The sequence below is a fragment of the Mauremys reevesii genome, linkage group 7, assembly GCF_016161935.1.
Source record: "Mauremys reevesii isolate NIE-2019 linkage group 7, ASM1616193v1, whole genome shotgun sequence".
In the NCBI taxonomy this organism is placed as follows: Eukaryota; Metazoa; Chordata; order Testudines; family Geoemydidae; genus Mauremys; species Mauremys reevesii.
In genome coordinates, this window is record NC_052629.1 from 91,688,651 (window position 1) to 91,714,968 (window position 26,318).

Sequence of the window (26,318 nt, forward strand, 5' to 3'; positions counted from 1 at the left end):
GAACAAGGAACAGTGGTGTCAAGTTGTAGTAGGGGAGGTCTAGGTTGGATATTGGAAACACTGTTTCCCTAGGAGGGTGGTGAAGCACTGGAATGGGTTACCTCGGGAGGTGGTGGAATCTCCATCCTTAAGGGTTTTTAAGGCTCGGCTTGACAAAGCCCTGGCTGGGGTGATTTAGTTGTGGATTGGTCCTGCTTTGAGCAGAACTTAAATTGCCGTTGTGTTTCCCATTCACCTGGCTTGTTTAGGTGTCTCTGAACTGCTTCAGAGCCTTCTGGCCTACGCAAATAATTCTGGACCAAGTACAAAAACTTGAGGCAGCTCACTGTAACCTTTTGCCATGATGAATCATACTTCTTGTTTTCTGATTTTGGTTGCTAGATTTTGGTCCATGACAATACTTTTTCTCTCATCCCATGACTACTTAGCTTCTTTCATACTTTCTTTTGCAGGACCTTGTCAAAGCCTTTCAAAAGTCTAAATGTTATCAACCACTTCTCCATTATCCACTATTTTACCGACACATTCAAAGAATTCTAGGAGAGTAGTAAGACATGATTTCCCTTTGTGGATACCATGCTAGTTAGACCCTCATATCACGTTCTTTCAGGTGTTTTGTTGTTCTAGTTTTGACTATTGTTTCAAACAATTTGCCAGGTACAGATGTAAGGCTTACTGGTCTATAACATTTTCTGCTTTCCAATCCTCTGGAACAGTAGCAATTTTTAATGAGAGAAATCAGATTTTTGTTACCAGCCCAGACACTTCATATTTAAGCTCCTTCAGAACTCTTGGATGTATGCTATCTGGGCTTGGTGAATTATTTCTTTTAAAATTATCATGTCACTCCAGCATCTCTTCTTTTGACAACTCAGTCTCTGAAAATACCTCATCCTTATTATCAGAAAAGAGAAAGCCTAAGGTATCAACCTAACATCCTTGATGGTGAAGACTGATGCGCAAAAAAAAACCCAAACAAAAAAAACATATAGCTTCTCAGCAATGTCTTTATCTTCCTTAATTGTTTCCTTTATCTCCTGGTGATCCAGTGGACTCACTGATTCTTTCACAGGCTTCCTGCTTCTGGTATGCTTAAATAATCCATTGTTGTTTAATAACTTTACCTATTTCCTAGTCAAAATCCATCTTGGTCTTTCCATTTTCCCTTATACATATTGCCCACTGTAATTTATGCTCCTTGTTTATTTGTTTCACCAGCATCTGATTTGTAAATTTTGAAGGATTTTGAGAGGCTCAAATAGCCTATCTGGCAGGCACTGTAGTTCTTGAACCCAGGAAGGACCTTACCCCTGCACCACAAAGCCAGACAGGGAAACTGCACCTAATACCCTGTCAACAGGGCTACTCCTGCTGACTTAGTGGGATCAGCTGACTAGCAGCAGACTGCTGATTGGTCACCCCTTAGCACAAAGTTTCCTGTTCCTGCCCCACCCTTGGTCTGAGCAACTAATTGTTAGGCTTATTGCTGACCAGACCTCTGAGAACAGGCTCCTGCCTCTTTGCCTGGTTCCTCCTCCTTGTTCCTGTTACGTTGCCTCATTCCTGCTCCTTCTCCCTAACTCCAGTTAGTGACTCTGGATGTGACTCTTGGTGTGGCTTCTGATTCTGGATGTGACCCTTGGTGTGACTTCTGACCATGACTCTGACTCTACTCTGGGCCATTCGGTCACACTGCCCACATATGGGTGCTGAGACTCTAACCTTGCCATTTAGAATTTTGTTAATTTAATAATTGTTTATTATTTTATTAAAAACAAAGTAAAATTATATAATTAAAGTAATTATAAAATCAAAACTGTAAAGTCTACAATGTTTCTTAAAAAACGAGTGTCAATATACTAAAATTGCAAAAGAATCTCAATTTTACCACAAGGGTTTTACGTAAATAATAAAGGCTTTTTAGTCCATTGTTCAACAAAGTTCATTTTAAGATGTTTTCTCTTTATTGGCCCAAATTTCAAAACCGGATCTCCATTTATGTGCATGCAGCATAGTGTATGCAAACACATGTGCATGCACTTCTCAAAGTAATAAAATTTACAGGCACAAAACCCAGCTGGGCTGGTAATAGTACTCACAAAAGTGCATATGTTTGCACATGCATAGTTGTTTACAAACAAACAGGGGCAGGTTTCTGGCTCCTTTGAAAATGTGACCCAATATCTCTCTTGGTTTTATAAGCCTATATGAAATAAAAGTAACTAAATTTCTCAGAAAAGTGATACTGGAATATAAAATCTTCCACTGTGATGTGTTCAGATGCAAAACAAGATCCAGGGAAGTTGAAAATGATTTCATCTAATAGCTCTTCAGGTCACCTGGTTCTCCTCTCCACGCTGAACTAAGCTCTTGCTATAAAGATGACTGGGAATAGCATGCAGAGGGCACCATTAAAAAACTTTCCTCCAGGACTGGGGCCAAGAATTGTATGAGAACTCATTGATTCATGGATTTGGCAAACAAGACTGACATAGGCATTCAACCATGGAGTTTATGTACACTCCTTCAAACATGCCAAATGGCCACGTACCATGCAACTCAAACTGTACCTGGGCTATTCTTATCAATTTTAATGTACTTTTTTCTAGGAATGTAAAAAAACCCATAACAAATTGCTGTCAGGCATGTTTTCTACTATTATTGTAGGCAAGTGTGAAAGAATAGTGCTCCCAATTTTACTTCATCCCAGTGATGAATAAATACAGGCATTTCCTCCCTATATGAACCTATGGTATTACATCACTACCTCGATATAACGCCACCCGATATAACATAAATTTGGATATAATGTGGTAAAGCAGTGCGCTGGGCGGGCAGGGCTGCACACTCTGGTGGATCAAAGCAAGTTCGATATAACATGGTTTCACCTATAACGCAGTAAGATTTTTTGGCTCCCGAGGACAGCGTTATATCGAGGTAGAGGTATACTATCTTTGCTGTGAACACAAGGACCTTACAGTAGTTTAAAGGTTAACTCTTGATTTCAATGGATTTACTCCTGATTTTATTTTGGTGTAAGTGAGAGCAGGAACAGGGCCATCTTGTTGATTTATTTATGGCATCTTCTTCATGCAAATGTATCCCTCCTGCAGGGATAGTCTAAGATATAAGCCTCCAATGTCATTGAACTATGACATCATTAACTGTGAAAGCCAAATAGAGACATTGTACAAACTGACCTGAATGTAAATCTCTGTAATATTCCTCCTCCACATGATCTTTTATTTAGACTAAAACCTGGCTTAATAAATGTTCGCCACCCCCACGGCAGTCAGTTTTGTATAATTTGAAAGCAGTGATGCACAGCTAATTGCTGCTGCATTGTGTTCAGTTATAGCAACAGTGAATGATTTCCAGAAGTTGATTATTCTAGGATGAATGGTTTTCTAATATATAGTACACACAGGATTGCTGAACTGTAATTTACTTTTGCTACTACAACAGACAACTAGCCAAATGTTTTATATCTCAATGATGTATTTGACTATGGTGGTGGATTTCATTTCACACATTCCAGCGGCTACATTCTCTGATGTTCTTGACATTGCAGTCTTCATGCCCTCCTGGCGCGCACATTCACTAGGCTGCATGGTTCTTAAGAACAAAGGCTAAAAATAATTTGTTCAATACCTTTTCTTTAAAATTTGGTCTATAATCCTCAAAGGGTCACTGAAAAAGAATTCATATACAATAGCAAGAGACATAGGTTGGGCTTCTGTAGAGGTAATGTTTGTAGTCCTCTCCGCTGTAGAATATAAAAGAAATATAAACCCCAAATTCATCCCTGGTATAACTCCATGGCAGCAAGGTAAGGTCAGCTGTATTACCCGAGGGATGAAATTGGCTCCCACTGTTCAAACAAATTTAGGCATTACCATGCCAGCACATCCTACTGCAGGTATGTCAATAGGGCTCTCAAGTGGCAAGAGTCTAGAAGATGTTGATTTGTGTAACTGCTTCAAACACTTTTTTTAAAGTTAATAGATTGTTTCATGCAAGCTACGGTAATACAAATTATAATATAGCAGGACAGATTTTTTGAAGGTTTCTTTCTACCTGGTTTCGATTTTGTGTGTACAACCAGGTACTTAGACATCTATATGGTATTATTTGTGATGACAGTTAATTATGGGTCCAAAGCTACTCTCACAAAAATAAAGACTACTTTTCAAAGCCCAGTCTATATGCTGAAATAAAGAGGAAATTTTTCAGAAGCACTAAATCCTATTTTCAAAACAGACTTAGGGCCAGTTTTCCAAAGGTGAAAACCTAAAGATGCAGTTAGGCACCTAGGGGAATTTAATATGTATCTAGGTGAGTTAGGTGCTTAACTCCCATTTCAATGGGAGTTAGGCACCTAACTCACCTAAATGTTTTTGTAAACCCCACTCGGCACTTATCTGCATCTTTAGGTGCCTAGATATCTTTGTAAATCTGGCCCCTACACATGAAGGAGTCTTAGTCTCATGAAATTCAATGGGACTTAGGCTCCTAAGTGACTTAGGTGTTTTTCAAAACTTCACCCAAGGCCTATTGTTAACCAGTACTCTAGTAACCTGCAGGGCCAACTCCCAAAGTCTTTCATGGTAAAACCCTCATTGAAGTCACTGGAGTTTTGCCTAAGTAAGGACTGCAGAGTCCAGTTTTATTTCATCAGCAGCCATAATGAGGTTATTTGTTAGTGTTCTGTGCTAAATGGTATCTTATAACAAATCTTCACAATCTTTTGCAGAAGAAAAAATGTTCTCATGTTAGATCTGTTCTTCAAAATTGTACACAGTGTTTACACCTAGGAAATTGCTTCATCTTTGGCAATTTCCTTTTCTTATTCCGTTTCAAATTCCCATTATGAAACTCCCAGGCATGCAGAATGGCCCAGTAAATAGGTGGAGTATGGCTAGAAAGGAGGAAATACCTGCCCTTTTGTACTTTTTACTCCCATTTTAAAAAAAAGAAAAAGAAACATAGAAATAAAAAATGCAGGCAGTTAAAATAATTAGTGTTAAGAATAGCACTTGAGATGCTTTTTATTCATTGCTTCCACTTCACAGTTCTTAAGCAGATGTGAGTGGAGCCAAGATAATACTGTAATGTACATATACATATCACTTTCAGTGCAAGAACTTCAATACACTTTACAAATACTAAGCCCTGTAACAGCACTGTGAGTGGAGTTGAGTAATACTAGTTCCATTTTAGATATGGGAAAACTAAGGTGTGGTCTATGCTACAGACATAAGTAATGCCTCTTAGGTAGGTGGATTAACTGCCCTGACAGGAGAGCTCTCTCCCGTCGGTGTACACCGTCTTCATTACAGAGCTACAGTCATGCAACTGCATTGGTGCAGCTGTGCCAATGTGGTATTTTAAGTGTAGATGCACCCTGCAACACAGAGATTTGTTCCTTCCCTTAGAGCACACACAAAGTTAGTCACAGTGCTGTGAATAGAAGCCAGGCATCCTGATTCCCAGTCCTTGGTTGTATTCACACACTTCCTGTCTTGGATGTCAGATTAGCAGAGCAGTTTCACAAACAGTGGTAACCAGCCTCAGTAAGAACATGGTGAGCAGTTATTGTCCTTAGGCAAAATACTGATATGTTAATTAGTCCTGATTTATGCAAAACTTTATTGAAACCAGTTCTAGTACCCATCCTCCTGCATTCCAAAAGGTGCTAAGAGTATTTTCCATCCAGTACCATTTGTGAAATGCTGTTACCATTGTGAATGTGATTTAAGTCAGTGGGAGTTTACCTAAGTAAAACCTGTGTAGTGGTTGTCAGGATTTGGCCCTTCATTTGCTTAGACACAATGTTATTAATATAATTGCCTGCAGTAACTGAGAAGCATTGCTGCATAGGAAGGAGCAACACTTTACACAGGAGACAGGCAGTGGCATAGCAGTGCAGGAGCCAGAACAAACAAATGGGGGGGGGGGAGCTGATAGATACTTTTCTTCTCTGATAACAAAACTGACTTATTAACGCAGAAAGCAAGGAGCAGTTGCACTAATTTAATGCCATCACCTCCCACCTTTCTCATTCTTCCCAGCCTCTAGAAAAATTCACATACCATTCCTATTCCACTAGCTTACTTGTGTAAAAGATTGTTCATTTGCCACCATCCTTTGGGAATCCTAACTGTTTCTATCGACATGTCTTTGATACAGTGTTGCTGCAGAGTTTAACACCCATACAGGGTGTCTAGCTCTTTGGCTTGGTACAAGTAGAGTGAGATATGATTGCAAATCCAAATGACCTAAAGGGAATCGGAACCCTTTTCCAATCCATATAATCTTCAATGTGTTTCCTTTTCACTCTGCCCAGAAGCTTTACCATCCTTCTTCCTGCAATCAGGAGGGTGTTTTCCCTTTGAGATCATTCATCAAATGTATTATGTACACTTTTGGCCAGATCTTTCCCTATGAAGCTGGTGGGAAGCTGGAGTAATTCTGTTATGGTCCAATAAATTTGGCTCTATATCTGTGACAAAGAGATTGCTAATGTTGTATTTTAAAAAAAAATTCAGAAGGCATGTTATCTGAGTGAAAGTCCCATAGGAGGAGGGTGAGTTTGAGAGGGGTACCTTGTTGTGTATTTGGTTGTCATGGGTTTTGTTACTATGGCAACTGAGTTAGACTATTAAGGGATAGCTCAGCCGGTTTCAACCTGCTGAGTGAGCTCTCTGTCTCTGTAAATAAAATGGAGGTTTTGGTTAGCTGTCTGCTCTCTGGCCTCAAGTGATTTCTTCCTAAACCGGCTGCCCCAAGGATATAACACTGGCGACGAGGGTGGGATCCTGGTGCTGCTCCAGTAACAGAAGGAAGTAGAAGTCAAGGTAAAGACCAAACAAAGAAAAAAAGCTGCTTGTTTGCACTGACTGTGAAAGTGAAACTAAAAATCATGGCTACACTGACCAGGCCCCTGGAGCCTTTTGATGAGAATACAGAGCAGTGGCATGTGTATACTGAGCGTTTTGAGCTTTTTGGTATTGCAAATGACATTACAGAAGCGAAGAAGGTGCCAATATTCTTAACTGTTGTAGGGGCTAAAACCTACTCTCTGCTATGCAGCTTACTACACCCTGTTAAGCCTGAGACTAAATCTTACAGTGACATTTGGAAATCCTGGGGTCTCATTTCTCCCCAAAACCACTGGTAATTGCTGAAAGATATAGGTTCCACAAAAGAGACCAAAAGGAAGATGAAACAGTTGTACAATTTGTAGCCATTTTAAAAAAGCTAACAGAACACTGTGAATTTAAAGAGATGTTAAATGATGCCCTGCGTGACAGGTTAGTGTGTGGCCTCTGCAATGAAGCTATATGGAAGCGCCTACTGACAGAGGCTCAGCTTACATTACAGAAGGCTGTTGATATTGCTGTCTCCATGGAACTGGCTACAAGGGAGGCACAATACATCGGTGCATCCCCTAGGGTGCAAAAAGTGTCACAAGAACTGACCCACAAAACGGTGCAGAGTCAAGAATGTTACCGCTGTGGTAAGCTGGGTCACCAGGCATCAGAATGCTGGTGTAAGGACCTGGTGTGTCGACACTGTGGCAAAAAGGGACACATCGAGTATGCCTGTAAACAAAAGAAAAAGAGGCCTGTGGTCTGGCCAACAAAAAGAGGAACCTTGCATACCCTAGAGCAGACCCAGGATGATCAAGGTGACACCTCCTCACAAGAGGAAGTGCCACTGCATGTTTTGTCTTTGGCAGCGGGCTCACATGAATACTGGGTAACCCCCTTATTGGAGGGCAAACCTATACGCATGGAACTAGACACCGGTGCAGCTGTCTCGCTGGTTCCTGAGACTGTGTATAAGGAAAAGCTACAGCATCTTCCGCTTAAGGCAACAAAAACTGTTCTGAAGACGTATACAGGTGAAGCTGTGCCCATGTTGGGCACTATTGATGTTAAGGTGGAGCTCAATGGACAGGCGGCTAAATTGCCACTGTTTGTGGTGAAAGGTGACTACCCAGCCTTAATGGGTAGGTCTTGGCTTGGGAAGATTCAGCTGAACTGGGCAGAAGTGCACCGGATGACTAAAGAAGAAACCAGTCTAACCCCTATACTAAGGAAACATGCTGCTGTTTTTGGAGATGATTTGGGAAGTATGAAGGGAATCACTGTGACATTGAACATTAAACCTGGCAGTCCACCAAAATATCTGAAAGCCCGAACTGTGCCATATGCCATCAGGCCAAAAGCTGAAGCAGACCTGGAGCGCCTGGTCACCAATGGAGTCCTAATACCAGTTACCCATAGCTCATGGGCCACTCCTATCGTTCCAATAGTGAAGAAAGATGGCTCTCTCCGGATTTGCGGTGATTTTAAAGTCACTGTCAACCCAGTGTTGTGTGCAGAGCAATACCCGCTTCCCCGCATCGATGACCTCTTCGCAGGCCTGGCTGGGGGACAAAAGTTTAGTAAGATTGATCTGAGTCAAGCAATTTTACAGATGCACGTCGATGAAAAGTCCCAAGAGCTGTTGACTATTGTGACTCATAAGGGGCTTTATCGATACTGTCGCCTACCCTTCGGAATCACATCGGCTCCCGCCCTGTTCCAGAGGGCTATGGACCAGATCTTGTGTGGCTTGTCAGGAGTTCAGTGCTATCTGGATGATATCCTGGTCACTGGAAGAAATGAAGAGGATCACTTAAAGAATGTAGAGGCTACCCTACAAAGACTGGAAGAGTATGGCCTACGAGTTCGCAAAGACAAGTGTGAATTCTTCAAGCCCTCTGTTGAATGTTTGGGGCACATCATCGATTCTGCAGGTCTTCATAAGGCCCCTGCAAAAGTTAAAGCTATTGTGGAGGCTCCCCCACCTCGAAATGTAAGCCAGCTGCGCTCATTTCTAGGACTACTGAACTATTATGGGAAGTTCATCTCACAGTTAGCCACACTGCTAAAACCACTTCATGAGCTCCTTGGGCAGAACAAGGCCTGGAAGTGGACTGAAGCCTGTGATGTTGCATTTAACAAAGCTAAGGATGCATTGTTAAATTCTGAAGTTCTAACGCACTTTGATCCGTCCTTACCCCTGCAATTGGCCTGCGATGCTTCCCCTTATGGAGTGGGAGCGGTCGTGTCACACATTATGCCTTTGGGAGAAGAAAGACCTATTGCTTTTGCTTCACGCACTCTAAGCAAAGCAGAAACTAACTACGCCCAAATCGAACGTGAGGCATTAGGAATTGTTTTTGGAATTAGGAAGTTTCATCAGTACCTATTTGGGTGAAAGTTTACTCTTCTTAAAGACCATCGACCTCTGACATCAATTTTTGGACCCTACACAGGCATTCCCCCATTAGCTGCTAGTCGTATGCAATGTTGGGCATTGATACTTTCTGCACACACATATGAAATCAAATATCGGAAATCCACTCTGCACGGCAATGCAGATGGCCTCTCAAGGTTGCCTTTACCGGTCAAACATCAAGATAGTGCCCAAAAGGAAATCTTCTACTTTGAACAGGTAGAGAATACACCCATCACTGCTACTCAGATAAAGAAGGCAACCCGCGTTGACCCAGTATTATCCCAAGTTATGGACCTGGTGATGCTTGGAAAAACTCGACAAACCTCTTCGGTCTCACCCGACCTTGTTCCCTACATGTCCAGGCGGACAGAGTTATCGGTCCAATCTGGTTGTTTGTTGTGGGGGAGGCGTGTCATTATTCCACCACCCCTGAGATCACAGATGTTAGAACAGCTACATTCCGGTCACTGTGGAATAGTGCGCATGAAGGAAATTGCACGAAGCTATTTTTGGTGGCCTAGATTGGACAGTGCTATTGAAGAGAAGGCAAAAGCTTGTATGTCATGTCAGGGTGTAAGAAATGCACCCCAGTGGGCACCCCTACACCCATGGGACTGGCCTGAAAACCCATGGCAACGTATTCACGTTGACTTTGCTGGCCCCCTTGAAGGAAGCATGTTCTTGGTGGCAGTAGATGCCCATTCTAAATGGCCAGAAGTCTCTATAATGCAGTCCACTACTGCAGAGAGTACTATCCAAAAACTACGAGGACTCTTTAGTCGTTTTGGTCTGCCAGAACAACTTGTGAGCGACAACGGACCGCAGTTCATCTCTCAGGAGTTTCAAAATTTTATGAAGGCAAATGGGATACACCACATCACGTCAGCACCATATCATCCATCCACCAACGGATTAGCTGAAAGATTTGTGCAGACAATGAAAAACCCTTTGAAATCAGCAAAGGGACAACACTCCATTCAAAAGCGTCTGGATACCTTCTTTTTTTCTATAGAAACACACCTCATACTCGACCCCCAGGCTTTCCTTTCTAATGATGGGACGACTGCGCGCTTGCTTTTGATCTGCTGCTGCTGAAAACCTGAACCCAGACATTGCAACACAGCAGCAGCAGCAATATCAAGTCATCAGGCAGAGCACCAAGAGAAAACCCCCCTAGAGCTTTGGCAGTTTTGCTTTTTTTATTGAATTATACTTCCAGAGCTAGGGTGGGTCACAGTCATCACATCAACAAACAGGACCTGTTTCCTAGACTGCAGAGACTCTTAATCTTACCTGGCGGCGACATGTAGATCTGCAGGACAGCTGTCAGGTCATGCCACAGGACCCATCTGCAGTTGAGGTGAGGTCTCCTCCCCCCTCCCCGGTGACCGAATCATGAGTCACTGTCCTGACTGTTCTCCTCCATTACTGCCGGCAGCTGAGATACCCCTTTGCCCAGCACGAGCTGATACCACCTCCTCACCTATTCGTGCTGCGGACCCTGAGCCCCTAGTACTTTCGGGTGCAACAACACCAGAAGTTCGCCGTAATCCACCTAGAGACAGAAGGCCTCCTCATCGGCTGGATCTTTAGTTAGGGCGAACCCACGGTTATGGGGCAAAATAATCCCCAGGGTTTAGCCGGGAATGGAGGCAGTCTACCCTCCTTCTCTAGTTTAGTGTGTGTTTTATTTAGGGGATGTTCTTATTAGGGGGGGAGGAATATGTTGTGTATTTGGTTGTCATGGGTTTTGTTACTATGGCAACTGAGTTAGACTATTAAGGGATAGCTCAGCCGGTTGAAACCGGCTGAGTGAGCTCTCTGTCTCTGTAAATAAAATGGAGGTTTTGGTTAGCTGTCTGCTCTCTGGCCTCAAGTGATTTCTTCCTAAACCGGCTGCCCCAAGGATATAACATACCTCACAGAGCTCTCTACAAATTCTCCCATAAATGGAGTTAGCTTAGTCCACCCACTACTGAAAAAAATCAGGGTCCTTCCCTGCTCCTGTCCCCTCAACTCACAGAAATCCACACAGATCCAAGGGGAGCTGCAGGAGGCCAGCTTGATTGACACAGAGGCCCTGTGTCCACACTGGCTCCAGCCATAATGCTAGGTGCTAACAGCATAATATCAGCTGCTCTCCTCAACTTCTAATCATCTGAGCTCCTCCTGGAAGGAACTGATCCTAAAGGGTGATTCCACAGTATAGTGGGCCCTGCCAAGTCATAGGCTATATAAACTCCTGAGCAGATTTCAATACTCCCTGCTTGACCCTTAACCACAGTCATCTTCTTCCTTGTCCCTCCTTGCTCTAAGGATCTGGGACATGGACGAATAGGGGGAATACTGCCAGACAGGCAGTGAACACCCCCTGCCCCCCACCAAGTGACCACAGACAGATCCTTGCTTGAAAAGTTTCATTCATGGGCATAGCGTGACTGGGAAACATATGGATGGAGGAATGGCAAATTAAAAGAATCAGGCAACTGAGAGAGCTAACTGAGAAGAGCATAATGGAACCCTAAAGTGGCATTTATGGACAGACTTGGAATGGAGACTGTTCAAGAAGACCCTCCTTGACACAGTTTAAAAGTACAATTCTCACAACAGTCATCTCTAATAACCCTCTTGATCAAATATATAATAACTCAGTGGCCAAAAACATATTTAAGATCTTTTGTGATCTCCCACCAGAATCCTCCTAATCCTATATGGTTACGACCTGAATCTGCAACATTTACAATCAGGTGTAGTGCTTACTACGATGAGTGATCCCATTGAAGTCGTTATGGACTTCGCTCTGAGTGCAGGGGGACCGCTCATGGCAGTAAGCGCTACTGTGAGTAGTAAGTATTTGCAGGATTGGGATCTTAATCTAATGGTTGAATTGACTTGGGGAAGTGACAGGTCCCATATTTTCTTCCCACTGCATATCCAAGGAACAGTGGGACTCCTTTAGAATGTCTGATTAAGGAATACATGTTCAGTGAAGTAATGGAGCATTTAACAGGGTATTTTGAACTACAGATAATATACTATACATTTTAATGTAAACATTTCCCATGCCTTGGGGGTACAGCTAGATGCCAGAAGAATAGCATGATGTTATGGCTCAGTTACGGTACCTCCAGGTATAATAAATTATGCATTGGGTAAGAGTATGTCTACATAGCAATCGGGAGGCGTGATTACAACATGTATATGCATACCTGAGTTAGCTTACATTGAGCTAGCTCTCTAAAAGTAGCAGTGTAGCCATGGCAGCATGGGTGGTGACACAGGCTAGTTGTCAAAGTACAGTCCCAGTTGGGATCTTAGTTATATACACAGACTGCTAGTGTTGCTCCAATGCAGAGTTAAAGTTGGTTGGATGTCTGAACTGTACATCACCATATTTTTTTTTGTTCGGGAATCTATATGTATGAGAGCGAGATAGTGAGTTCAAGGCTGACCTGAGGCTGTGCAACTGATTCTGACAAGAACAGCCTCAGACCTCACTACTTTTTGATCTATATGCAAAGCCCACTTTTTCAACCAGTCTTTTGAAATAGCATGCAGCAAATCAGCTCTTTAAAGCAAAATTTTTAAAAAGATAGGGGAATAGATATGTGTATAATTTTCTTTCTGAGGTGAGAAATGAAATTGAACCACCTATGGTGGATTGTATTTACTTTATCTTAAGAAGGTATGGCTCAGGAGTTTTTCTAACTTATAGCAGGCTTGCATAGCTGCCTATGGGTTTACTCCACCAACTAGATTAGCCAGAGCACAATTACTCTGGCTGCCCCTCATTCCTGCACCTGATCAACTTGCAGCCATTCCTCCATCATGTCCTATTCTGGAGTCTGTGCAGGAAGGCAATGTAGATGCAGGTCCATGCCTATGCTGAGGGAATTCCACTGCTGGAGTTGTGGAATGGGGACGGAGCAGGGGACAAAACCTTCTCTTCTGTGTGGTGTCTGAGTGGGGGCTTCTATATTATAGGGTGCAGAAACACCTTATGTTACTGGAAACTACTCCTGGAGCTTCTCCAGAACCTGGAAGCCCTAGTGGGTGCAGTACAGCTGGCTGTCCTGGATGTTGCAACATTCCTTTGGGATAACAGAGAAATGGGCACTACTTAGTACAGCACTGAGTCTGCTTTCACCTGGGTCTGGGTCAGAAACAGCCTTTAATAGAGGAGACATAAAGCTGCCTTTTCTCCATGGGTCCTCCACTGAAGAGAGACTGGGCAAAAGTTCTATTTAAAAATAATTGCATCATTATATGTAAATTCTGGTAGTAATTTCCCTTTACCATTCATGCTGATGAGCATTATCCCTTAGTGAAATTTGACCTGAATGTCTTGTCTGAGTTTTGGAGATGTGTTTAATGCATGTGGCTGTGTCCTCCTTTGGTTTCAACCAGTTTGCAGCCTCCCCCTTTCAATGTTACATGTTTTTATCCTCCCATAGCGTTTTAAATTTTTTTAAATATATTTATTTAAACCCATTAGTACTGTCTGCCTCTTCAACCTCCTTTGGTCACTGGAAGTAAAGGCATATCACCACTGCCCAATCCATGAAGAGATAAGACAAGAAAATGAAGGAAAAATAAAGAAACTAAGTAAACAAAAGTTAGTTTATGAAGCTTTCCCCATCCATCTCAAGGGGAGACTGCAGTACTGCATTCCTCCCCCTGAGTGCTGCTGTGGGAGGCTATAAATCACTAGAGCTCCTGGAACCAATCACAGGATTCCAAAATGGCATCCTCACACAGTAAGCAAACACTTCTGTGCTGCTGAATCCAGAGTTGACCCAGGCCACCAAGGGAATATTCCCCTATGGTAAGAGAGTGCCTATTATTTCTATGAAATGGTAGGAAAGAGAATGCAGAGGAGCAATATATCCTACAGCTGGCTTCTTTTCCCTTTGCGCCTTGTAGCTGTGCCTTGGATTTTAGGTAAGGGGTTTGGCTTCCAAATAGTTTCCTGGGGTTAATCCGTCAGAGGTTGCCCTGAGTCTGTTGATTCCTCAGGTTTTTCCATAAGGCAAAACCACCTTTTAGTTGAATCTAAGTTTCTTGCCCTTTGGGTCTGTGGGGGCTGAGAATACTGTACAGTCACAGGCTCACATTCTTTGTTAAACCACTGCAGGATTGACACCCCCAAGCATTCCAAATCGTAAGTTTCTTTTTCAAATCATGAGGCTTTTACAACTAATGAATGTGGGATTCTCTTTATTTGCCTTCTGGGTTTTGAGCCTGTAGGGGTCGCATTTTCCAGAGTTTCTCTGCACCCATGAGTTCTGGGCAACTTACTGTCCTATTAATGCAATGAAAGTAGAGCCCTGCAACCTGATCCAAACCCAATGGGACCTGAATACAAGTGTTGGATTCCAGTCAGAAGACAACCTGACCCCTAGCTTAGGTCACGTCAGGTTGCCTCATGACTTTCTCCTGCCCATGGGGTTGGATTAGCAGCAGCCGTGTATCCTGTTCCTGCTGCCACGTCACTATGTGTGCTGTGGAGAGAGTGTGCCAAATAGTCACAGTGCCTCTTACCCCACAGCATGCACACAGTGCAGCAACGGGTGGCAGTTGGCAAGAGTGGGACATGCATAGCCACAGCCATGCTGACCCCTCAGGTAGGAGGCAGCAGCAGCATTGACTGAGGCCTGGGGGGGAAGGGTTGGGGTCAGATCAGAAAACAATGCTACCCTCTCATGGTGGGTGGATTAAAAATTAGGCCCAAACCAACCTGTAAATTAAAGTTCAGATTATCACATAACTCCAGGAGCTGGAGCTTTAAGAAAAACAGCAAATATTGTCAGAGTAATGATGAAATAGCTAAATCTTGTTTATCTTAGCGTACATGAACAGAGGTGTTGCATCTCCACACTGATCCTGCTTTTCCCTCAGTAATGGTTGTGGGTCTGTGACTTCTCCTATGTAGTTCTCAGTGGATATTTTGACAGTTAATAGTGCTCAAGGAATCGGTAACACATGGGCTGTAGTGCTTTGATTTGAACTAATAGCTTTCTTTGACAGGGTAACAAGCTTTGTGGATGGGGGAAAGCGGTAGATGTGTGGTATATCTTGACCTTGGTAAGACTTTTGATAATGTCTCACATGACCTTCTCATACATAAACTAGGGAAATATAGCCTAGATGGAAATGCCATAAGGTGGGTGCATAACTGGTTAGAAGACTGCTCCCAGAGAATAGTTATCAGTGGTTCACAGTCAAGCTGGAAGGGCATATTGATGGGGTCCCACAGGGATTAGTTCTGGGTTCTGTTCTGTTCAATATCTTCATCAATGATTTAGATAATGTCATAGAGAGTACACTTATAAAGTTTTCAGCTGATACAAAGCTGGGAGGGGTTGCAAGTGCTTTGGAGGATAAGATTAAAACTCAAAATGACCTGGACAAACTGGAGAAATGGTCTAAGGTAAAGAGGATGAAATTCAATAAGGACAGATGCAAAGTACTCCACTTAGGAAGGAACAATCAATTCAACATATAAAAAATGGGAAATGACTGCCTAGGAAGGAGTGCTGCAAAAAGGGGGTCTGGGGGTTATAGTGGATCACAGGTTAAATATGAGTCAATAGTGTAACACTATTGCAAAAAAAACTAAACATCATTCTGGGAAGTATTTAGCAGGAATGTTGTATGTAAGACATGAGAAGTAATTCTTCCATTCTACTCAGCACTGATAAGGCCTCAGCTAGAGTATTGTATTCAGGAAAGATGCAGACAAATTGGAGAAAGTCCAGAGAGGAGCTACAAAAATGATTAAAGGTCTAGAAAGCATGACTTATGTGGAGGGATAGAAAAATTTGGGTTTGTTTTGTCTGAAGAAGAGAAAACCAAGGTCAAACATAATAGTTTTCAAGTACATAAATGGTTGATACAAGAGGAGGGTGAAAAAATGTTCTCGTTAACCTCTGAGGATAGGACAATAAGCAATGAGATTAAATTGCAACAAGGGAGGTTTAGGTTGGTGTGATGGGATGTATCACACCTTCTGAGCCCCCTTGCTGGCAGTCTCGTAGCCCTGCCACACCCCACACTGGAAAAGGGCAGTGGAGAGGGTCCTCCAAGCTGCCCAAAGTGGTTGTGTGGGACCCGACCAATTAGAAAGTGGCTGCAGGAAGCAGCCAACCAGGGCACATCAGGTAAGTATAAGAAGAGCTGCAGGGCCAGCATGAGTTCATTTCCTTGTTGGAGTTGGCGGGCTGGAGGGTGGGCAGAGCTGCAGGACCTCGGACAGGACAGTGCTGGTAGAAGTCAAGGACAATGATGAGGAGGACCGCTGGGTTGGTTGCTGGAACTCCATCAGGACAAGGCCCTGAGGAAAGGGTGAAGATGGTGTGGGGCCATGGGGAAGTGGCCCAGGAGATTGGAGGAGTGGTGCGGCTTAGATAAAGGGACATGGCAAATGACTGCTATCTACAGGGTGCCTGGGCTGGGACCCAGAGTAGTGGGCAGGCCTGGGTACATCCCATTAGCCACTGTGGGAAGTGACCTGGATTTTGAGGCACCCTAGAAGGGGAACTGAACCCTTTAGTGGCCCCTCTGAAGAGCTGGGGGCCTGAAATGCCTAGAGAGAGCAAGGACATTGCTTCCAGGGGGAAGCCCTAGAGTATGGCTCAACACCAGGGCTGAGCCCATTGATAGACTATGGGACTAATTAAGGACCTAAGCCCAAGGAGGGGTTCAGGAAGAGACAGTGCAGATCTGCACATACTAGACTAGCAGGTACTTCTGAGAGGTGAGTGCACCCTGCTACAGTGGAACATTAGCGTAGTTAAGCACTCGGACAAATTGCCTAGGGAAGTTGTGGAATCTCTGTCACTGAAGGTTTTTAAGAACAGGTTAGATAAACACTTGTCAGAAATGGTTTAGTTATTACTTTGTCCTGCCTTGAGTGCAGGGGACCTGATTAGATGACCTACTGAAGTCCTTCCAGTCCTACACTTCTACGCTTTGCTATATATGCTTATGGAATATGTGTTTTGCTTAGTTTTCCAAGAGATAAAGCCATAAAATGGTTGGTCCTCAACTCTTCCCCATTTCTTCTGTGTAATACCCACCTTTTTCCAGCACTCAGACCTATGGTGTGTGACTTTTGAGGAGAGTGGCAATTCTAAGGCCTTGTCTTCACTGCTTTAAAAAAAAAAAAACCCTCTACCTCTGGGTAACTAATTGCTATATGTGGGGTCAGGAAGGAATTTTACACCAGGTTAGATTGGCAGTGATCTTGTGTGTTTTTCACCATTCTCTGCAGTGTGTGGGTGCAGGTCTCTTGCCAGGATGATCCGAGTATATCTCACCTAATCATTTCCCTGCCATTGCTTCAGGCACTGGTGCACCCCATTCCCTCCTATTCTGTCAGTGGCACAGAGTAGTCTAGTATCCTGTATGCTAGACACAATAAATCAATCCCCATTGGATCGATCGCTGCCCACCGATCCAGCCGGTAGTGAAGACATACCCTTGGTGCCTGACCCCAACTTCCTGTTATCCTGACCCTGCTACTCATCTCCTGACTGCAATTTAGTAGCTGACCCATACACACAAGCAGCCCATGGCCCAGCCCTGACAACGAAGTTCAGCTGTTGTTCTGCATTAGTGATTCATGAGGCAAGTTTATCACACTTTGTGTCCATTTTAGGTAGAGATTTCTTAAAGTCATCCTGAAGTCCAGTAATTATTTCCAGCATTTCTTTTATGGATTTTCCTGAGTCTGAGAAGCCTGTCAATTTCAGGAGTCAGGTTCTCCATTTTAACTTTGTTTTTGAACACATTTCTAAGTTGCCAAGCTCTTCAACCTAAAGGGCCACCAACTTGAGCAAAAACATCACAAAGGGTAGTTGTTTTGCAGAGTCTTTAATTAGCCTCAATAGGGGCCTGATCAAAAGCCCACTGAGGTCACTTGCTGGGATTATCTGCGTATATCTCACTTAATTAATTTCCTGACTTTGCAGGGGCCTTGGACATTGTTGTACCTCAGTCCTATTATGTGCCACATGCAAAGAATGGTGCAGTCTTCTGTGGGCTACAATATTTCATCCTAATTTTGGTTGTTGGGTTTAGTGTGCTGGTGCTGGGTGGTGTTGGTAGCTGTGATATTCAGGAGGTCAAACTAGATGCTCTGGTCACCCCTTCTGACCTTAAACTCTGAGGTCAGTGGCAGTCCTTCCATTGAGTTCAGTGGGCTTTGGATGAGGCCCTGTGTAATCCTCTCTAGTGCCATCTTGCAGCAACGTTAGCCCTCATTCTCCTCATATTGATGTTTCCTTCTGTTTATACTATTGTTTCATAATACTGGAGTTTGAGTGATTTATTGCCATACTAGAAATACAATGAATGTAATAGTCTTGATCCAAAGATACAAGACAGTACAGGTGTCGAATGAGTTGAATCTAGTCTAACCATCACTGTTCAATTTCATGGCTACAGGCTATGTAATAATACCTGGAATACAGTTTTCATACTCATAGTTCATGAGATAAATTTAGCTATTTACTGCTGAATATGCCTTAAGCACTTTTACCCATCCATATGTTCATTCTGGCAATAGCTTGTATATCCTTTATAATTAACTTACTTTATTTTTTGTATAGTATAATCTGGAGCTCATTTTATTTGTTCGGCAACATCTTATCAATGTGCAGTCAAAGACACACCCAGAAATTGGATGGTCATAGCACATTCTGGCACTAATATATTAAGTACAATGTCTTTAAAATAATTTATTGGAAGGAGAAGGTCTTTATGAACTCTTCCACAAGTTGATGTTAATATCTTTGTTGAAAATATTTCTAAAGATGTTTTGTATTTCCTAAACAAAATACTAATTTAGGCCCCAATTCTCCAAGCTGTTCTGTTCAAATGATCCCCAAAGGCTATTCAATATCCCACTTATTTCAGAGTGGCTCCATGCAGAGGAAAGGTTTCTCTTACAGGGAGCAGCTTGCAGTACACCTCTACCTCGATATAACACTGTCCTCAGGAGCCAAAAAATCTTACCACGTTATAGGTGAAACCGCATTATATCGAACTTGCTTTGATCTGCCAGAGTGCGCAGCCCCACCTCCCCCATCCCCCGGAGCACTGCTTTACCGCGTTATATCAGAATTCGTGTTATAACAGGTCGCGTTATATCGGGGTAGAGGTGTATTAGGGCCTTAAAGAGCAGACTGGACAAAGTCTGTACAAGGAAACTATTCCTGATAGGAGCCAAAAAAACAATGAGAGACAAGTCATTTAAGGGAAACATTTAAAGCTTGTCAGTCATTCAAGGAGGGTGGAGAACAGAAAGGAAATAAAATTTTAAAAAGTGAATCTCATGGGATTTGGAGCTATGTTAACAATATTCAACTTGTGCTTTAATGTTCAGTATCAAATAAAAACTGAGACAGATGGGGAAGGGATAGCTCAGTGGTTTGAGCATTGGCCTGCTAAACCCAGGGTTGTGAGTTCAATCCTTGAGGGGGCCACTTAGGGATCTGGGGCAAAAATTGGTCCTGCTAGTGAAGGCAGGGGGCTGGACTCAATGACCTTTCAAGGTCCCTTCCAGTTCTAGGGGATTGGTATATCTCCAATTATTATTATATTATTATTATTATATTATTATTTTATAAAGAGAAATGCAGAAGAGTATGCAACTGAAAGAGGGGGAAGTAGGAGAGGCAACAGGCAGAGTGAAAGAAGGAAGGGAGACCAAGTGAGACCTATTCTGGGTGATGGAGACCTACAAAAAGTGTTAATAAAGGGGCAGGAGATTGGTGTGGAAATATTTTCTGGTGTTTAACAGATGGAGTAGTCTACTTTTTGAGGAGTGTACAGGATTTACATAATAGTGAGTCAAATCAAAATATTATTAGTAACAGATCAGTGACATGGAATCATAACTAAAATCCAATGGACTGGGACCCTGGGTTCTGTTCATTGCTATGCCACTGGCCAGGTGAATGACCTTAGAAAAGTCATTTCACTTCTTTGTGCTTTTGTTTCTCCATATTTATCTTGGGGGATGCCTTATAAAGCACTTTGAGATATTGATGAAAACCGCAAGATAAGTGTTACATGTGATTATGTATGACACCAGATGGTGCAGGAATGTAGGCCTGTAGGTTTAAGCTAACCCTGTTGAACAAGAGCTATAAGATGGTGGTATACATTTAAGTTAGTGCAGTGCCTATTAAAGATTTTACAAATGTTTGCAACTTCTGATGTGATTTTAATCAGTTTACAGATTTTTGTGTTTGTTGTCAAAGCTCATTAAACTTGATGTATAAAAACAAAAGATCTGGCTTTATCTCATAGTATGATCAAAAGACTGGGATGAGAGAGCAGTTTCAAATCACACTTCTGAAAAGGTTTCTTCACTTCTTGACCACTTATATTGGTTAGAAATGTTGTTTATGTAGTTCTCCTTTGCTTTCCATCTGGGTGGTCTAGTGGTGGTGACAGCATGCTTCCAGTAATGAGTATGCTGATCTGGTTGTATCTTTGTACTGATGCCTCTGATAACTGCTTTGTAGTCCCAATTCAATAAGGTACTTATTTACATTTTTAAAGTTAGGCATATGTTCAAATACCTTGCAGAATTGGGGCGGATGTTAGGCTCTTATGTAACTGTGGTGTAAGATTTCTTCAAGAGTCTCAAGAAAGCTTATTGAAAATGTTCAAGCTTTATTGAGAATTTACAGCTACAAAGAGGATGAGAGTGATATCAAGGCAATAGCTTAGTTTTTTCTTAAGTGTCAACACTGTAGTTCCATGGGCATATTGAGAAGAGTTGAGCAAAACGTTTGCAATGAAGCTATGCACAACTCAGCTTGCTTTGCATTTCATAAGCAACCACAAAACCAAGTGAGGGTATATCTACTCTCGAGCTGGAGGTGTCATTTTCAGCTTGGGCAGACATACATATTGTGAAGAGTTCCCCCCAGGGTGCCACCTGAAACTTGGGTACCACTGAGCTCTCTGACCCACCAGCATGGGCTCCCTTTCACATTGTGCTGCTGTGACAAGTTGCAAAGCCCTCCAAGCTTGTGCTTTCATCAGCATTCACACAGGTAGGGACACATCCAGCTTCTCAGCCTAGGACCCCAGAGCAGTACGGTCCTGCCCTGGTCAAATCTGGCCAGTATATGGGTTTAACACTCTCCCTCAATGTGAAGAGGTCCATGCATACTTGTGGTAACCAAGTTGAGATTTTCCCTAGATACCTTAGTCAAATGCACACTGGTTTGGATTAAAACATAAAATACATTTATTAACTACAAAATAATATATTTTAAAGTGATTATAAGTGATAGCAAACAGATCAAAGCAGATTACCTAGTAAATAAACAAAACTGCAAACTGAGCTTAACATACCAGATAGGTAGGAGATGAATTAGCAAATTCTTACCCTGAGTGATAAACAGGCTGGCAGATTAATAAGGCACAAGCTGCCTCGGCTTTGCAGCTTGGGTTTCCCAGGTTTTCATAAATAGGCTAGAAATCCCTATTAGCCTGGGACCATCACTTCCTCCCTGTTCAGTCTTTATTCCTCAGGTGTTTCCAGGTGTGGTGTTGTAGGGAGAATGAGGTCTTCCCCCCGCCATGATGTCATTTTCCTCCTGTTATATCTTCTTTCCACTTGCTCAAAAGCTCTTTTGCTGTCACTTGGGTCAAACAGTTCCCATTGTGTAGTGCTATCTCTGCGAGGTTTCTACTGTACACATTTCCTTGGGTGATCCTTGTGCTTGTGTGCATTTCCTCAATGAGCCATTAACATTGGCCTTTTTTACTGTTGTATCTGAAAGGCTGCTTGTGGGTGTTTTCAACCTCACAACATGTTTCATTAATACATACACAGCCAAACTTCATAACTTCACATACAATCCAATGAGATATGAATGTCTAGCAGATCAATACGTTTAGAATGATACCTCACAAGACAAACTTTGTACAAAACATATCCTAATTACACAATAGTGGTGAATATTGGGGTGCAAGGTTGTCACACATATGTGCTAGCTTTGATAGAACTAGCATATGTAATCACAGTGGCATGGATGGCAGGATGGGATAACCACCTGAGTAAGTACTGAGGTTCCCAGATGGGACTGTACTCAAGGGCAGCTTGCTTGTCCCTCTGCGTCTACACCCCTGGCTACACTTCTGATTTTTAATGCTCTAGCTCAGTCAGAGCTAGCATGTATACATCTAACTGAGCTAGAAATTACACCTCCAGCACCACTGTAGACACACTGTACATTTAGAGAAAAGTTGGCTAAAGTTCATAACACTTTTAAGCAAGTGTGGGCTGAGCTATGGAGTTTTTAAGTCCAAATTCAGAAACTTACAGCGTTGATATAAAACCAGAGCAGAATGGTAATTTTGAATGAGTTTTCATTTGAGATTTTGTTTCTATGGACCCAGAGTGCAAAGCAAAATTTGTGTGGGCACCAGAACACTTAGATTTCAAATGAAGTATTTCACATGGACCCATATGAGGTCAAATAAGTGAGCTTTACAAAGCTCTAATACTGAGTCAAAGGCCTGTTATAGAAGACAGTGTAGATACCAGAATAAATTGACCTTTTTTAAGTAATCTGTGACATTTGGTCATAACTCTTCCTTTGAGTATAGCTTTACCTCCTACAAATTTTACTCATCCGTGGTTGAGAGTGGAGTAGAGATTACACAACATACAGATGTCCTGATAGATTTTTAAAAAAGCTGTGTTGAAGTAAACAGCCCTGCAGGATCAACTTTCCAATATTTCAAAGCATGCTGTATATTCTCTAAGTCTGCTGATGTTGAGAGATGCGTCTCTTCATGTGTCCAGATCTCAGTGCCAAACAATGAAAGAGAATCCTATAAAAGGATTGATGTTTCATTTCCTGTGGGATTGGTTCTAACGTATCACCACTACTTAAACAAAAGCCTCATAATCACTAGTGAAAAGAACTAAATAATTCATGATTGTTTGCATTCATTTTTATATTTTGCCCAATATGTTGAAGATTATTCATGTGCAGAGACAGTTAATATATGGCATACAATGCCATGCAATATGGAAGGGCACAGGGAATGTAAGTCAGAAAGGAAGATATTTGTCTCCTTGCTTCCCCACCCCATATTTTTGAAAAAAAATAGAAATGGCAATATAGAATATTCACCTGTTTCTCCTTCTCTCCCTCCTCCCCACATTCCTCCTCAACTAGCAAGAAGCCTAGCTCAACTAGCCTTTTAATGTGTAAGAGAGATGACACTGAGTATCTCTCCATGATTAGCTCATGTAATGTGTCAGTGTCCCATCTGGAATTCAGTACAACGTACAATCTGAAATAGATCTCCATTATGAACACCCTAGTCTTCTAGTGAATGGATCCTTTCACCTGTGTAGAGCCCTGTTGAGTTCAGTGGAGCACTGTGCAGCTGCAGAGGTCCTCCTGTGTAGTCCTCAGAGCAGGATCATGGCCTAACGTTGCATCAGATCTAGAGGAGGCTTGGACCCAGTGTAAGATCAATGGAAAGTTTCCTCTTGAATTGACTTTTCTAAGCAAATGCTATTGTCATGGCAGCATTTAACATCTTTTTATGTGTGCTTAGGTTTTTTTTAAAACATCTTTCAGTCTGTGGCTTGCTTTGTAAGAGACACCCTCCAATGGCTGTTTCCTGGTTAGATACTAAAATCCCCCCCCCCGCCCCTGGTCTTAAAATGCCTTAGTCTGTGGACCACAGAGTGTTAACAGACCACCTGTTAAGGTGTAACAGCTGCTGTCTGTTAAAACAGTGTTGAAATTCTAGCACCATCTGAAACAAATCTCAGATTAAAACTTATTAAAATGTAGAGCCCAAAGGTGGAATCTTGGCCTCATTGGCGTCAATGGGAGTTCCACCACTGATTTCACCGAGGCCAAGATTTCACTTTAACGGTTTAATCCAGAAACCCTCACCTAGGGTAAAATTCCACTGATTTGAGTTTTGATTGGAGGCTGTACCTGCCATCTTCACTCAATCCTTCATTGAGAAATGGAGATGATGACTTAGTAGTTCTCTTCCACTTCTAACTCTTTTGAGGTCCAAGAGTTGGTTTCTATAAAACTCAGATTTAAAGATGATCCAAAAAATAGAGGGGGAAATGTTGTGCCCTTATTTGCTTCCTTATGTATAGAAAGCCATGAGAGGTTTTAATCCATCTCCTCCCTCCATCCCTTACAAATGAAAAAAATAAGCTTTTTTATGTAAGAAATAGCAGGTCTTTCATACCATTTTTGCAGGAAGACACTGTGGTTTAATTGAGACCTTTTCAGTTTATGCTATCAAAGTAAGAATGTATAAAACTCTGTCTTAATGCTTATTTCAGCCAAATTCCTTAGAAAGACTTAGGAGAAGCTGTCATTAGGTTTCAGACTTTCCTATCTGAGTTAAAGGCTGAGAAAGCTCCTACTTAAGTTCTCTAATAATCCAAAGATTTCTGTAGCAAACACCGTGAACACAACGTTGTTGTTGATGATATTTCTGAGTCATACAGAAAACCAAAGGGCAAAATCAATACTGTAGCATCAGAGGGACCAGAGAAACAACCCCAACTCTAAATACCATGGACAAATAAAATAATTATTTGGTGATCGCTTAATTCATAGAGCTGAGCAAAAATTCATAATGAACTTGTTCAGTTAATTGTCACAATTTGGCTTGTGATTGTGATTAGTTCTGTAAATCATGTTTCTATCCCCTGATTAGATTATTTATGTATCTGACCAACACATCACAACCTGAAAATTTTTCAATCGAATGTAGGACTCTAAATACCTCTTTGGTAAATATTTTTGCCTGAAATTTGCTTTTCATGTGTATTTGCATTAGTGAAGCTTGAAATGTTGAATGGTTACAGGAAGTGAATGCCCAAGGGTGGGCTGGCTCTTTATGGAGACTTAGGCACAGGTATAGCTGAGCCCATTTGTCAGCCTTCCAGGTTTCAGCTTGGGCCAGTGGTTGGGTCAGGTGATCAGATGTCATCAGATGATAGCCTGGGGATGGTGCTGCTTACAAGAGGGAGCCTTCTCAGGGACACCTTCAGGGCTGAGGTGAGGGAGATCTGAATGAGTCTTTTTAAAGTGGGTCAGGTTCTGGAGTGGAACTGGCTGCTCTCTCTTGCTTAGAAGGAACTGGGGCCTACACAAAGCCCTGATAAAAAGGTGGTTGAAGGAGCCTGGTACAAAGGAAGCTCAGAAGACCTGAGGAAGGGTGTCCCTAGACAGCAGTAGCCAGGACAGGATAGTGTGGATGAGTGTAGAAGAGAGAGATTGCTCACACTTGCTTAGGGCCCTATGCTGGGATTTCAGTGAGGGTGGGAGGAAGTCCCACTTCTGTTGTCTTGCATCAACAGGGCAAATGGACTGCAGAGCACAGGAGGAAAAGGAAGTATAGTCCAGTGAAGGTGAAAACATTGTGTGGCCCTGTGATGGTGCACTCTGATAGAACAGGGCAAGATTCATCATAAGGTTCTTTGGTTGGTTGGTTCTGTTAGACTCTTCTTTACCCTTGGGAAGAGTGGGATGGATTCTATGGTTTGGCCAGAAAGCTAAATATTTAAGAAGTGCAATAGTTTGACCAATGTGTAGAAACTTAGGCAGCGGCAGGGTCTGACACCAGATTAAGTGAGGCTTTGTTCACAAACCTTGGTGCAACATGGTGAAATAAGTTTGCTTCAAATTCAAATGAAGGTTCATGGAAAACTTGCCCCACTTTCTGTAGCAGTTCAATTACTTTTTCCTGTTAAAGTAAAACATGAAACTCCCTTATTGTAATCAGTAAGACAATGGTATTCAGTGACTGCAACTTACTTTGGAATAAAGATTTGACAACTCCATATTTTGTTTCAGTGTTCTGGTTCCCAGGCTAATTTTTTTTCTCTTTTCATGAATCCTTATCTTTCTTAAAGCAGGTAAATTCTCATTTTCAAACCATTCAGGGTAACTTTAAAATAACTTTTCTGTTCCATTTGCTCCTTGTTGCCTTTTTTCTACCAT